Here is a 16,296-nt window from a genome sequence, read left to right as displayed (position 1 = left end):
ATTTAGGGCACCAACCCCTGCACCAAGCACCAACTTGGTCTAATATAATGCAATATAATTTTAGTGTAATGATAGCACCTAGTTGCAAATGAGTTATGCAACACCTGATTAATGGATGTCTATCGGTTATCAACTACCTCTATTTCACCAGTCCTTCTTCTACTGGTTATTAGATTTCTCTCTTTGATCTCTTACTGATTGCTTTCTACTTCTCTTCTCCTTCTTAGAAGCTCACCCTACATAGTATCACACTTGGATGCCTTCCTAACCTTTCAATACCTACCTATATGTTTGACTATTAAGACTATAACAGCTCACTGATTACTCTGTCTCTACCGGTTAGAACCTCTCACTGATTCAATTTGCTAACACACACTCTAACTCTCTATAAAAGAACTCTTAGGCAGATAGTTTCTCTTCTTGCTCAAGATCTCTTCTTCCTCTCAAATCTCATCTAGCATCAATAAATTCCTGTGTTGAGTTAACATATTTATCTGTGAGAGTTCTCACCAAAAGAAACATTCAAATGGTGGCATGTTAGGGTTTTCCTTCACAAACTCAATCTATATTAGATCTGATCTGATCTACTTTTCTAGAATGGTGATTTGCATCACATCAAACAACATCACCATCTCCTCACTTTTCAATGTGCGTTTTCTATTTTTGGATGTCTACGACATGCATTTTTGCATTGCTCTATCAATCACCATTAATGGCTCGACTGTTTCCTTCAACCAACGAGTACAAGGATCACATCTTCTTGCAAGGTTAGTTCAATCACCTTGGCACTCTATCTTCCTCAAGCTGCAACATCTTGCCATCATCCCATGATTTGATGGTTCCTCATTAATGTTGACCTACTCGTCAGACTACTACGTCAATGAATACTTCAATGACCTCTACGCGCTTGCCACCTAGTGTTCACCTGTCATCCTTGTTGACATCCCCCTCTATTTATACTGCAAAGCCAGTTTCACATCCTTAACTGACCAAGACTCACTACCGACTCAACACATATTACTAGTATAACCTAACTTCATCGGTGGACCTTTTTACCTACTGACCTCTTCTCTGCCAGTGGATTAGCTTGGCCTTCCATCAAACATGCTATTCCATCCACTGGATCCATTTATTAATTGTATTATACTTCTCTTTGTCTATCGGTGATCACATCCATTTGTTCTTATTTGCTTCTTTTCTTGCTTGTCAGTGTTCCTGCTTTACCAATAGATGCTTCACTTCATGTGTACCAGTAGCATACCTTTTCTATCTACTTACACACTTTACCCTTCATACCAGTTGACATCATTTCTTACTTACTCACTGATGACCATTCCATGATAGTTGACATCAATGACAACATAATGCCAACAATCTCCCCCTTTGGCATTGATGTCAACTCACTACAAGTCTTCACACTAGTAGATTTCTCCCCATTTGACACAATAACAAAGGGTTGGGAAATCCTTCCATCCAATTCATTCTGCATTGGTTATACAGTGTATTCTTCCCCTATGACTGTAATCATGAAATTCTCTTGGGTATTCCTACAACAATTTCCTCCTTCTATAGTTTGTGCTTCCAATGCACCCAAAAGTTCAAGCATGTCGACACTGCATCATAAACACTTGATCTCCCCCTTTGTCCAGCATATGGTCCAAGAGATAGGGGATTTTACAATGAACTCCCCCCCGAACCATAGATCACCTTCCAAACTTAACTGCATGAGGCTAGGGACACAACTCCCAACTTGTGTCTTAAGTACTCAAAAGTGCTTACCGTTAATGGCTTGGTGAAGATGTCTGCCACTTGATCTCCTATAGGAACATATTCCATTATGACTTCTTGTCCTTCAACCTTCTCTCTGAGAAAATGATACTTGATGGCTATATGCTTTGTCCTTGAATGCATCACCGGGTTCTTTGATATGTTGATGACACTTGAATTGTCACACTAGATGGAAATAGGATCAGAGATATCCACTTGTATGTATTTGAGAGTTTGCTTCATCCAAAGCACCTGAGAGAAACATGTGGTAGCAACAATTTATTATGCTTTAGCAATGGATAGGGAGACTGAGTCCTGCTTCTTGCTATGCCATGAGACCAACCGGTCACCTAGGATGAATGCACCACCACTTGTTCTCTTCGGTCATCAATGCAACTTGCCCAGTCAACATCAGTATATGCTTCTAAGATTAATTCCAGTTGTTTAGGGTACCATAATTCATAATTGAGTGTCCCTTGTAGGTACCTAAATATTCTGTTGACTGGATTCATATGTGATTGCATAGGTGCCACTTGAAATCTAGCCACCTGTAGCGTCCTAAAATTGTGACACTTACAATTTCAACCGCATTTGGGTCTTCACGATGGCGACGCAACATGCAACTTGAATGGAGACCCCGAAACCTGATTATGACACTGAAAACTGCATTTTTCAAGCACCCTGGCCTGAACCTCCTTGCACCCTACTATACCGAGAGGTGGGACCAGAGCGCCCAGTGCCCTGGTCCCCAGGACCATGGCGCCCAGCGCCCTAGTCCCTGGGTCCTATTTTGGGCCCGGTCTCCTTTGGACTTCGGGTCTTTTTGTTTGCAATTTGGAAATTATCTTTCCTGGTCGGCCTAAGGTCAGGAAAATCAGTCTATCAGCCCTAATTGACAAGTATATAAACTACATTTTCCTCTTTCATTCGATATGATGGAAAAGGCGTGGAAACTATACTCAAGCATTCAAGCATTCAAGCATTCCTTCAAGCAATTGATCATTTCAAGTCTCCATTCAAGGTTAAGTGTTGCATTCAAGACAAGGATTCAACCATTGAAGAGGAGATCACATACTACTACAACATACAACATACAACATCTAAACCTTCGCACATAAGGATACAAACATCCTTAGAACAAGGTATTAGTACTTGTTTTACAGTCATTTACATTTACAGCTCTTGCTCATTTCTTGGTTAATTCCAAAATCGGGGTTTGACCTAAAGGCAAACCCCTAATCCCTAACCCCCCAATCGTCTTCACTTTTCTGTGTGTAGGTTGCAGGTACGTGGCTGAAATTGAAGATCTAGAATCCTTGTGCAAAGACGAACAGATCCCCCTTCGTTTCGCGGATTTTTCGGAGGACCGTGGCGCTGGGCGCCATCGTCCTGACAACTTTTGCTCAAATTTGCAGGATAGTGCCGTATCGACATTTTACTGCTAATTCCAGGTCCGCAGCTTCATCCTATATCCCTATCTCAGTTTATAAAGCGAATCTTTGTCACTTTCTATGCATTCCTAGCTCAATTCTTCTATGCACATTCTTTACAAAAGAGGGTAGCCTTGCTGTCATAACCCTTGAAACTCATTTAGCATCCAATCTTGCATTGCGTGGGATTGGATCTTGTGGGTTTCAACCCCTCTTTTGAATGTAAAGTCTCTCCCCTAAGTGAAAACCATCAACCCTAGTGAATCTCCCTTCTCTCTCCTTGGAGTTGGAAGAGGGGAGAGCAACTAGGGTTCGATCGCGATTTTCCACTTTACATTTTGGTGAACTCGACATGAACATCCTTTCTGATTTTTCATGCTTAGATCTGAAAAAATTGATTAGATTTCCATGTTTGATCTTTTGCAAAATTTTAGAGGTGATTGCATAAAAACCCTAAATTTTCTTTTTAGTAATTAAACTTGTGAAATATTTAATTGTTAATGCTTGTTTCAGATCTGCCCTTCTATTACAAATTATCAATTCAAATTTGTGCTTTAATTTTGAAAATTAAGTGGTTAAGTGTCAAAACCCTAATTTTTGAAACCCTCTTGATTCAACCTTTGACTGACAATTTCACTAATCAAAACATTTCCAAATCAGCTGTAACTTTGGATTCCGCAATAAAATCACAATATCTTTCATCCCTGAAAATTTGGAAAAAAGTTGCGAGGACCGTGTGCACTCCGAGCGCCATCGTCCCCGACATTTTTTTTGAAATTTTGGGAGCTAGATCTTACTGTATTTTCTTGCTAAAATCCAGAATTTTGGCTGATTTTATCAATTTTAACACCTTCAAAATTACAGTCAAAGTTGGTCTTGTAATTGCTTGGATTAAGGCTTTTAAACATTCAAAAATCATTGAAACTGAAATTTTGTGTCAAAATTGTGTTCTTACTGTCCTAAATCTAAAAAGTGCGTTAACATTCATTAAAAATTTCAGTGCTTTATTCAAATTCTTGCATTTTGTGACTTTTGAAATTAAGTGCTTAATTACAACAACTTTGATTTCGGCTTTCAAAATTGAATTTTGCGTGAAATTGAGTCAATTTTTGAATTTCAAAACTTGCATTGCTTTTGACATTCCCTCTAAAATCATAAAATTCAAAATTTCAGTTTCCCTCTCTTTTTCAAAATTCAACTTTTGCATTTTTCGACAATCTGGGTAGGGTTCAATTTTGAGATTGCAACTTTAATTTGGCCTATCTACAGATCGTAAAATCACTCAATTTTTTCAGATTGGCTTTAAAATCATCATACCTTTCATCCCTGCAAATTTTGAAAAAAGTTGCAAGGACCGTGTTGCACTCCGAGCGCCACGGTCCCAGACATTTTTTCTGAAATTTCGGGAGACTGTCGTGATTGCATTTAACAGCTTAAATCCAGAAGATTGGCTAATTTTACTGAAAATTGCTACCTCTAAAATCAAAATTTTCTCTCCTTCTCTAGTGCATGAGTTTTACAACAATAAGCCCTACTTACACTATTCCCGTTAGACGAAGCCGTAGAATTAAGTCTTTCCGAGGTTTAATTACCGAGGAGATGGAACCTAATTTAAATAGCCTTTTTAACGAGGACATGGGTAATTCCTCTAATCCTCCTAATGATGAAGAAGCTCTCCATGAGGTTTCTGAAGAACAAATTTTGAAATTGGATAACCAATTTGATGATTTTCGACAATGGATGTCTCAAGAATACCCTGATAGTCAAGCTCTTCCTTTAATTGAGGGCCTAAAACATATGCTTCAAAGTGATAAGAATGGAATTGATATTTTCCGTGGTATTTCACACATTGTGAATTTGAACGTGATGCCTATGAAGAGTTGTGCCGAAACTTTAGGTTATACACAACCTCCTACTCAAGTCAATCATTCTATTCCTTTGATGACTTCTATTGCTAGCATACCTACCTTTACATCAAACATAATGGCTACTTCTACACAAGATATTCCTCCTGTGATCACTAGTCATGGGGGCAATCCTTCCTTTTCAATTAACCCTCTTCCTTCATTCAATCCGACTTCTTCATTCACTCCTTCAATGAGTGTTCCTATTACATCTTCACAAATGAACATGACGCAAGGGGGCAATTCGTTTAACCATTCCATTCCTCCTTGTAGTGTTCCTCCTATCCAATCATCTCCTATGACTAATTATCATAGAGTCCCACCACCTTACTCTTTGCCTTCTTTCAATAACATAACACCTCCATCTCAATCTAACACATCTAATATGAACTCTTCGACTGAAGTGACCATTAACAATCTTGCACAAACTGTCTCTTCTTTACAACAACAAATTGCCTCTATGAATCAATCTAAGTTTAGTGTGCCCACATTTGATGTTGCGAGCCCACTTTCTCTTGACATTGTTCGAGCTATTCCCCCTAAACATGTTGAAATTCCACATTTGGAGCTTTATAATGGTAAAGGTGATCCTCTAACACATGTTAAGACTTTTCAAACAATATGTACTGATTTTGCTTATGACCCAAGGTTGCTTGCAAAACTATTCACGAGAACATTAAGAGACAAAGCCCTGCAATGGTATTGCTCGTTGCCTTCTTATTCTATTACTTCTTTCGAACAACTTGCAAATGCTTTCATTCAACAATTTCAAAACAATATAAGTCCTAAAGTTACTTTGATTGATTTAATGCATTGTAAACAAGGTGTTAAAGAAAAAGTGACTGATTTCATTGGTAGATATAAGCATTTGTATGCTCAAATTTCTTTTCCAGTGCCTGACAATGATATTCAAAGAATCTTTATTTCTAATTTACAAAAAGATATTCGAGACAAACTTCTGTTTTCTGAGTTTACTTCTTTCCAACAGTTGTGTGCAACTCTTCACAATTATCAACTGACTGTGAGTCAAATGGAACAATCACATCCTATGGCTCCGAGTGATAAGGGTGATAGCAGTCAACAACCATTTGGGAAGTTTAAACCGAATAGAGACTCCATCAAATTCAATGAAAACATCATCAACAACAATGTGAATGCAACATCAGGTGTGCCTCCTATTTCTAAATTTTTCAAGAAAGAAAGAAAGTATACTCCTTTGGATGAATCATTGCATAGTATTATGAATAAGTTATTGGAACAAAATGTGCTTACTCTTCCTCCTATAAGGCAAATTGATCCTGCAAAGATTACTTAACCTTATTTTGATAATAAAGTTTTTTGTCAATTTCATCGTCAGCCTGGGAATGATACTAAAAAATGTTTTTCTTTAAAGGGTAAAATTCAAGATTTGATTGATAATAATACTATTTCTGTTTCTGGAGTGAATGATAAAGGCAATACATCTGTAGCTCCTCCTAATCAAAATCTTCAGATTTTCACTGATCCATTACCTTCTCATACCTCTAATGCGATTGAGACTAATGATTCCTCTTTTTCATCTGATGGTCTTGTGTCTATGACTCCGAATGTGATTAACTTCGTAGAGCAGCAAGAAAACCCTAAAGAACCTTCCATCACATTTGATTCTAGTGAAACTATTAGGGCACCTGATGGTCCTTTATACATAGTTGCAAAAGTCAAGAATACACCTTGCCGTGGAGTGCTTATTGATCCTTCGTGCATGGTTAATGTTATTACTGAAGAATTTCTTTTTACTTTGCAATTGAATCAAGTGATATATGAAAAAACAGATGTGATTGTGAAACTATTTGATGCATTTTCTTCTCCTGCAATTGGTTCTATTGCATTGCCTATTGAGGTCCATAACAAATCCCTTGATGTGAACTTTGCTATTATTCCATCTTCCGAACAATTTCGTGTGAAGCTTGGCCATCCTTGGCTATCTTCCATGAAAGCTATTGCTTCTCCTATACATAAGTGTTTTAAATTTCCCCATAATGGTAAAGTTGTTACTGTCAATCATAGTCTCTTTAAACCAGCTGAAAGAACTTCTAGTGTTCCTCTTGATTACTTTTGGCCTAAACAATTCCAATCCCTTCCTCTGCAAAGTGATCATCTTTTCAAATCTTATCAAAAGTGGAAAACAGATATGATCCTATCTTTAAGTGAACCTAGAACACCTAAACTTGACATTCCTATCATTCTTGAGAAGGAAGTTCTTCCTTTGAAAGATAAAACTAATGTCTTTCCTCAAGAAGATTCCCAACCCATCCCTATGGATGTGACTATGTCTATATCTAATAAACTTCCTAAAAGTAGACCTATCCCTCCTCGTCATGATGGACTTGGTCTCCTTCCTAAACCAAAAATTCCTCCTTTATATGGAGCAGTTCCTCCCCCTTCCTTTTATAGAGAGAAGAGACCTTCTTCTTCTCCTATTATCCAGCCTAAGAGACCACAACCTAAACACCCAAGTGATAGGGATGAGAACATTCCTCCTCCTCAATCTTCTTCACTTCCTACTAAGACTAGACGAAATCGTTCTGCATGTGAATGCCGACGAAAGCATTGTCTTAGGGCTCAAGCAGCTACTTCTCAAACTTTGAAATCTCCAAAAACACCTTTAACAAGCATTATTCCATTTTCTCCTCACCCGGACATTGAGCCTAAATCTCCTAAACATAAGATGCATGATGGTCTTGATCCTGTGCGAGTTAAAAATCCTATTTTTATAAATCTTGATGATGATATAGATGAAAATGTTATTCATGATGAAAATGTTATTTCTCTTGCTTCTGATAGTGAATATGAACTTGTTGATATTGATAACCATTTATCTAATGAATTTTCTAAAGCACTTATCCTAGCTCCTAGACAAGAACAATGTGGCTCGGAACATGAACATAGCCCTTGTTTGGATCTTGTGATAGCTCCATCTACTGTGTTGAATGTTCCTCCTCTAGCGTGTTCCCTGCCTTCCCGAAACATTGATCAGCAAGATCGGGGGGTAGATGACATGCTAGACTAGTTACATTAGCATAGCAGATTCTCTCCTCCTCTCTTTCTTTACTTCTTCTATGTGTTATTCTCATTCTTCTATTTGTTGTCCTTAGTGTTGTCTACTTGAGGATGATGCAAAGCATTGAGATCTCTCGATCTCTCTCATGTTGACTCAAAAGACACATGTGTTCCCTTCTTCTAGGTGACCTTCCTTGATTGGGGAATGAAGAACAATTATGCATACATACATATGATATATACATGACTTATCATATAGCATACTGACCCCAAGGAAAGCGAAGTCACCTCGTGCTTTGTGTTTTGTGTCTATTATCCTTGGGCTTATCTCACACTTGGGGGCTAAATCCTTGCGATAACGTGCTCCTTTCCTTTCTCATTCTTATGTCTATCACTACGTTAAAACAATCACCCCCGGTGAGGCGTGTGCGATCACTTTAACATAGGGGGGCATACATCCCGTTCATATCTTTTCAAGATACTTGAGAATTTCTTGGCAAATTTAGCTTTGCCTTGAAAATTTTTGATATCTTTCTTGCATGACTCATAGTGAGGGAACCTTACTACTGACAGTCATGGTTCTCCCTCATGATCTTCCCTTTTACTTTGTCAATCGAAGTCGTAAGATCCTTAGTCCAATAGGGGCTTGGTGTGTCTTACCTCCTTGACGTGGTGAAAGTCTTTCCATGTTATTTCCTTGTACTTTACCAGAAGTATGAGCATACATACTCCCGCTAAAGTGCGGGCTAAATGTAGCATCCTAAAATTGTGACACTTGCAATTTCGACCGCATTTGGGTCTTCACGATGGCGACGCAACACGCAACCTGAATGGAGACCCCGAAACCTGATTATGACACTGAAAACTGCATTTTTCAAGCACCCTGGCCTGAACCTCCTTGCACCCTGCTGTCTCAGGAGGTGGGACCAGAGCGCCCAGCGCCCTGGTCCCTGGGTCCTATTTTGGGCCCGGTCTCCTTTGGACTTCGGGTCTTTTTGTTTGCAATTTGGAAATTATCTTTCCTGGTCGGCCTAAGGTCAGGAAAATCAATCTATCAGCCCTAATTGACAAGTATATAAACTACATTTTCCTCTTTCATTCGATATGATGGAAAAGGCGTGGAAACTATACTCAAGCATTCAAGCATTCAAGCATTCCTTCAAGCAATTGATCATTTCAAGTCTCCATTCAAGGTTAAGTGTTGCATTCAAGACAAGGATTCAACCATTGAAGAGGAGATCACATACTACTACAACATACAACATACAACATCTAAACCTTCGCACATAAGGATACAAACATCCTTAGAACAAGGTATTAGTACTTGTTTTACAGTCATTTACATTTACAGCTCTTGCTCATTTCTTGGTTAATTCCAAAATCGGGGTTTGACCTAAAGGCAAACCCCTAATCCCTAACCCCCCAATCGTCTTCACTTTTCTGTGTGTAGGTTGCAGGTACACGACTGAAATTGAAGATCTAGAATCCTTGTGTAGAGACGAACAGATCCCCCTTCGTTTCGCGGATTTTTCGGAGGACCGTGGCACCGGGCGCCATTGTCTTGACAAATTTTGCTCAAATTTGCAAGACAGCACCGTATCGACATTTTACTGCTAATTCCAGGTCCGCAGCTTCATCCTATATCCCTATCTCAGTTTATAAAGCGAATCTTTGTCACTTTCTATGCATTCCTAGCTCAATTCTTCTATGCACATTCTTTACAAAAGAGGGTAGCCTTGCTGTCATAACCCTTGAAACTCATTTAGCATCCAATCTTACATTGCGTGGGATTGGATCTTGTGGGTTTCAACCCCTCTTTTGAATGTAAAGTCTCTCCCCTAAGTGAAAACCATCAACCCTAGTGAATCTCCCTTCTCTCTCCTTGGAGTTGGAAGAGGGGAGAGCAACTAGGGTTCGATCGCGATTTTCCGCTTTACACCACCATACACACTACCTGCACTATATTTGGTCTAGAATTAGTAAGATACAATAAAATGCCTATCATGGATCTATACAAGGTCTGATCCACTACCGATTACTCATCATTCTTGCCCAGTTTGCTTTCGGTCACCATGGGGGTACTCATTGGTTTGCAGTCCTCCATTTGAAACTTCTTTAGCATGTCCTTTGCATACTTGGTTTGTGAGATGAATATTCCCTTATCTAGCTATGATATTTGCAAACCAAGAAAGTATGTCAATTCTCCAAGAATTGAAATCTCAAAATCTGACTGCTTCTGATCAGCAAAATCTTTTCAAAGAGTGTCCTTGTTGCCTCCAAAAATGATGTCATCTACATACACAACCACAATGATCATGTGGTTTCCATCTACCTTGATGTATAGATTGGTGTCAACACTCGCCTTTTTGAATCCTTGGTCCTTGAGGTGCTTATGTATCCTTGAATACCATGCTCTAGGAGCCTTCTTTACACCATATAGGGCTTTCTTCAACTAACACACAAAAGTTTCATCATCATGTAACAAAAACCCTTTCAGTTGCTCCATGTACACTTCTTCCAAATTTCCATTTAGGAAGGCAAATTTTACATCCATTTGATATACCTTATAACCCTTGTAGGTTGAAAAAGCTAGAAACATCCTAATTGCTTCTAGTCTAGCTACTAGTGCAAATGTTTCTTCAAAATCAATTCCCTCTACTTGAGAGTAACCCTTGCACACAAGTCTAGCTTTATGCCTAACAATTTTACCTTTTCATTTATCTTGTTCTAGTAGACCCATTTGGTGCCAATGATGTTCTTGTCTTTTGGTCTAGGGACTAATTCCCAAGTCTTGTTCTTCTCAATTTGCTGCAACTCTTCTTCCATGGCATCCATCCATTTCTAAATTTTGCTGGCCTCATTGAATGTCTTATGTTCCACTTCAATCATGAGGCAAAAGTTTACTTGTTCATCATTTCAGGTGAGTCTTCTTCTAGTCTACACACCATCATTCTTATTACCTAAAATCTTCTCATCTGGGTGGTTTTTCTATAGATATTGGTTAGGGACCCTATTGGATGCCTCTTCTAGTTCATTGTCTGAAAGAGCTTCTTCACCTTCATCACCAGAATCATCATACCAGTTCACTTGTGCTTGTCTTCCTTAATGCATATCCTCATAAACTCTTACGTGCACATTCTCAATAACTCTTCTTAGTCTTTTGTTGTAGCATTTGTAGGCCTTACTATTAGTTGAGTAACCAAGGAAGATCCCTTCATCACTCCTGGAGTCAAAACTACCTAAACCATCCATGTCTCTCTTGATAAAACATTTGCTTCCAAATACTTTGAAGTACTTGACTGATGGTTTCCGGTCATACCACAACTCATAAGGTGTCATTCTACTATTTTTTCTTAGTTGAACCCGGTTCAAGGTATATGCAACAATATGAGCTACTTCCTTCTAATACATGTCTGAAAAACTTGCCTCATTTAACAAGGTTCTGGCCATCTCCTTGACTATCACGTTCTTCCTTTCTAATACACCATTTTGTTGTGGTGTCCTAGGGTCTGAGCATTGCCTTTTGATTCCATGTCTTTCACAAAAATATTCAAACTCATTTGATGTGAACTCTCCACCCTGGTCTGATCTTAGGCATTTCATCTTGCACCCACTTTCCTTCTCTACCATCTTCTGGAAGATCTTGAATCTGTCAAATGCTTGTGATTTATCTTGTAGGAAAGTGACCCATGACATTCTTTAATAGTCATCAATGAAGAGCATAAAATATCTTTCACCAACAAGAGCTCTTGTTCTAGTTGAACCACATAGATCTATATGTACAAGTTCAAGTAATCTTGAGGTGTTGTGTTCTTTTGTCTTGAAGCTCACTTTAGTTTTCTTCCCTTTCACACATTCATCACAAAATGTGCTTACCGGTTTGATAATTGGTGGTATATTTCTTACATACCCCTTTTTGTTTACTGCAACTATATTATTAAAATTTATGTGGCCTAATCTTTTGTGCCACAATCAACTTTCATCCACTTGTACCAACATGCATTGGAATTTAAAAAATTCTTTCAGATTGTATACATTTCCATTTGTCCTCTTACCTTCTGTTACAACCTAACCAGTACTCTCCTTCTTTATTTGGCAATCGGTAGAATCAAAGGTGAATTTATAACCTTTATCACACATCTGACTTACACTCAGCAAATTGTGCTTCAGGCCTTCCACATAATATACATCATGTGCTTTTAGTTTGCCATCTATATTTAGAGTGCATTTTCCCTTTATTTTGATAGATGAGTTGTCTTTAAATCTCATTGAGCCACCATTCCAATCTTCAAGCTTCATAAACTTCTTTTTATCACTGGTCATGTGGTTGGAACAACCACTATCTACAAACCACAAGTTTCATCTTTCTGCATGTAGGATGGTCTGCACTATCAGACTTGATTATGCTTTGTCCTTTTCTTTCTCAACCTAAACTGATTGAGTTTCCTTCTTCTTGTCGACTACAATTTTGTGCTCCGATTCATCTGCCCATTCCTGATTAGGAGCTATCCTCTTTTGCTAAATTTTCATGTTCTTACAAATATTTGCAATATGTCCAAGCTCTTGATAGTTACAACATTTCATATTTACATTGAAATATGAATCTTTAAAACTATTGTAGGATACTGATTTACTCTTCCTACATTCAAAACTCCTATGACCAAATCCATTGCACTGATAACAGACAACATTCATATCCCAGAGTGCATTAAATGGATTTCTACTTTGATAACTCATAGTGGACTTATCTGTTAATCTACATTTAGCTAACCTATGTCAAAATTTGTTACACCGATAACAATAACCATGAAAGTTTGGAACATACCGGTTAGGTTGCCTTGGTCTTGCAAACATTTGTCTTGTCGGGGGTCTTCCTTTCATGCTACTAACTCTTGTGAATCCTTCATGATCAACTCTTGCATTTCTCCTAAGATCTATATTTCGGTACATTGAGTGTGGCCTCTGGTTCATTGATTGTGTATACCGATTTGTGTGGCAGTTCCTAACAACTTCTGCATAGGACTTCTTACCGGTATCCTTTCTTACTATGAATGTCTTCTTCTCTTCACCTTCACTTGAAGAAGTGAACTCTATCTCCTTACTAGATGTATCTTTATTATTTTAACTTTGTCCTTCTTCAAATCCTAAGCTACCGGTATCTTTAGATTGCTTCTATTTGCTCAACATCTTGTCCAAGTCTTCTGTGCTACCCTCATATTTGCTTCTCACTTTCAGTTCATCGTTAATCTTTTCAAGCTCCTTTCTGAGCTTCCCTATTTCTACTTCCAGATGTTGATGCTCCCTTTCCTTCTTTATCAAATCAAAGGAGGTAACTTCACATATCCTCTTGGCTTCTTCCAACTGGAGTTTCAAGTCAGAGATAACTTGATTGGACTCATCCAAAGATTTCTTCAAGTGATCTTGTTGATCTATTGCAACAAGTTTGACTTTCTTGAGTTCTCTTCTAGTCTTACTTAACTTCTCAAGAGCACTTATGAGCTTGCCTTCTAGATCCACTTCAGCTTCAATGTCTTCATCTTCCTCATCTTCCACCATTGGTTCATCGAGTGCCATAAAGAGATTAACTTCTCTTTCATCTTCATGACAGTCATCTTCTGATGCAATCTCTTCATATGTGCCATCATCCTCAATGGTATATAAGTTGTTTTACTTCTAGTAGCTTCTTCTTCCATGATAGTAGACTTTCCTTTCTTTATCCTTACCAACAGATCTGCCAAAACTTCTTTGCTCATCTCCATCGGTTTCATTATAGGGACATTTGTAGCAAAGTCTCCAACTTTACCATAGTTGAAGCATTTGAGTGGTAACTTTCCTTTATACTTACCAAGTCCTCTCTTGAGATTTCTAACAAAGTTTGCTACCTTTGCATCTGAGTCTTCACTAGACCCTTTATGAGAAACCTCTTCCTTGCCCTTTTTGATGGAGTTGAAGGTTGCCTCTTTCCTTGAAGATTCTTCACCGATTGTCCTCATTTCATTGGCAGTTAGAGAGCCAAATAGCTCATCCATTGTAAGGTTTTTAGATCCTTGGCTTCCTCTATGGCTGAAAACTTAGTATCATACTTAGATGTGAGAGATCTAAGTACTTTCCTGACAATAATCTCATCAGCACTTTCCTCTCCAAGTCCTTTGATGGTGTCCACAGTTTCTTCTACTCTATGAAGGTAGTCTACAATTTTTTCTTCATCTTTCATCTTTATGCTTTCAATCTAACCTCTTAGTGATTGCATCTTGGCCTCTTTGACTTTGGCATCTCCTTCAAACAATCTCTACAATTTCTCCCAAGTCTCCTTGGTGGATGAGCAGTGCATGACCTTGACAAACTCATTATCTGACAGCTCGCTTAGGATAGCATGTTTAGACTTTGCATTACTCTCATAATCCTTCTTAGCAGCGAGATCAGTGGGAGGAACACTAGGGACAATATACCCATTCTTGACAGACATCCACACATCAAAACCAAGGGAGAAATATAGGTCTCCATTCTTCTTCTCCAGAAGGAATAGTTACATCCATCAAACATGGGGGCTTTTGAGGAGGCGGACTCATTTCTTGCCATTGTGTTATTTGACTAGAATCTACCCAAGCTAGAGAACGCTTTGATCAACCAGGAACCTAGGCACTAATACCAATTATTGAACACAATGTACCACTAAGAGGGGGCAGTGAATCAATGGTTCCTAAAATCTTCTCTTTAAAACAAGATTTGAGTACCGGTTAATAACCTAAAGACTAAGCAATCAAACCGATAAGATATGAGAGGATATCAAAAGAGGCAAACACACAAATGCATAACCCACAACACCATATGTATGAGGAAACCCCAATATGGGAAAAACCTTGATGAGAAATGTTATTGGAGTCTACTGCTCTAATCCCACCTCACAATGAAACAATAGATTATAACGATTTAGAGAAACAACCCAAGGAGCACCAACCCCTACTGATTTAGGGCACCAACCCAAGGAGCACCAACCCTTGCACCAAGCACCAACTTGATGTAATATCATGCAATACAATTTTAATGCAATGATAGCACCTAGTTGCAAATGAGTTCTACAACACCTAATCAATGGATCTCTTCTAGTTATCAACTTCCTCTATTTCACCAGTCCTTCTTTTTTCGGTTATCAGATTTCTCTCTCTAATCTATTACCGGTTGCTCTCTACTTCTCTTCTCCTTCTCAGATTCTCACCATACATAGTATCACACATTGATGCCTTCCTAACCTTTCAATACCTATCGGTATGTTTGATTGTTAAGACTATAATAGTTCACTGGTTACTCTATCTCTACCGGTTAGAACCTCTCACCAATTCAGCCTGCTAACACACACTCTAACTCTCCGTGAAAGAACTCTTAGGCAGATAGTCTCTCTTCTTTCTCAAGCTCTCTTCTTCCTCTTAACTCGCATCTAGTAGCAATCAATTCTAGTCTCAAGTTGACATATTTATCTGTGAGGGTTCCCACCAAAAGAAACATTCAAATGGTTGCATGTTAGGGTTTTCCTTCACCAACTTGATTTGTATTAGATTTGATCTGATCTTCTTTTCTAGAATGGTGATCTGCATCACATCAAATAGCACTGCCATCTCCTTGCTTTTCAATGTGCATTTTCTATTTTTGGATGTGTACGACATGTTTTTTTGTGCTGCTCTATCAGTCACCATTAATGGCTCGACTATTTCCTTCAGCCAATGAGTACAAGGATCAGATCATCCTACAAGGTTAGCTCAATCACCTTGCCACTCTGTCTTCATCAAGCCGCATCATCTTGCCCTTATCCCATGATTTCTGGGTTCTTCATTAATGCCAACCTCCTCATCAGACTACTATGCTGATGAATACTTTACCAACCTCTGCATGCTTTCCACCTGGTGTCCACCTATCATCCTTTTTGACATCCACCTCTATTCAGACTACAAAGTTAGTTTGACATCCTTCACTGACCACGACACTACCGGTTCAACACACCTTACCGGTATAACCTAACTTCACCGGTGGACCTTTATACTTGTTGACCTCTTCTCTATCGGTGGATCAACATGGTCTTCCATCAAACATGTTGGTCCATCTAGTGAATCCATTTGCCGATTGAATTATACTTCTCTCTATTTATCGTTGATCACATTCCT

This window comes from Cryptomeria japonica, chromosome 4 (genome assembly GCF_030272615.1).
Source record: "Cryptomeria japonica chromosome 4, Sugi_1.0, whole genome shotgun sequence".
Lineage (NCBI taxonomy): Eukaryota > Viridiplantae > Streptophyta > Pinopsida > Cupressales > Cupressaceae > Cryptomeria > Cryptomeria japonica.
The sequence above is the reverse complement of the archived record's forward strand: the minus strand, read 5'-3'. Positions refer to the sequence as shown.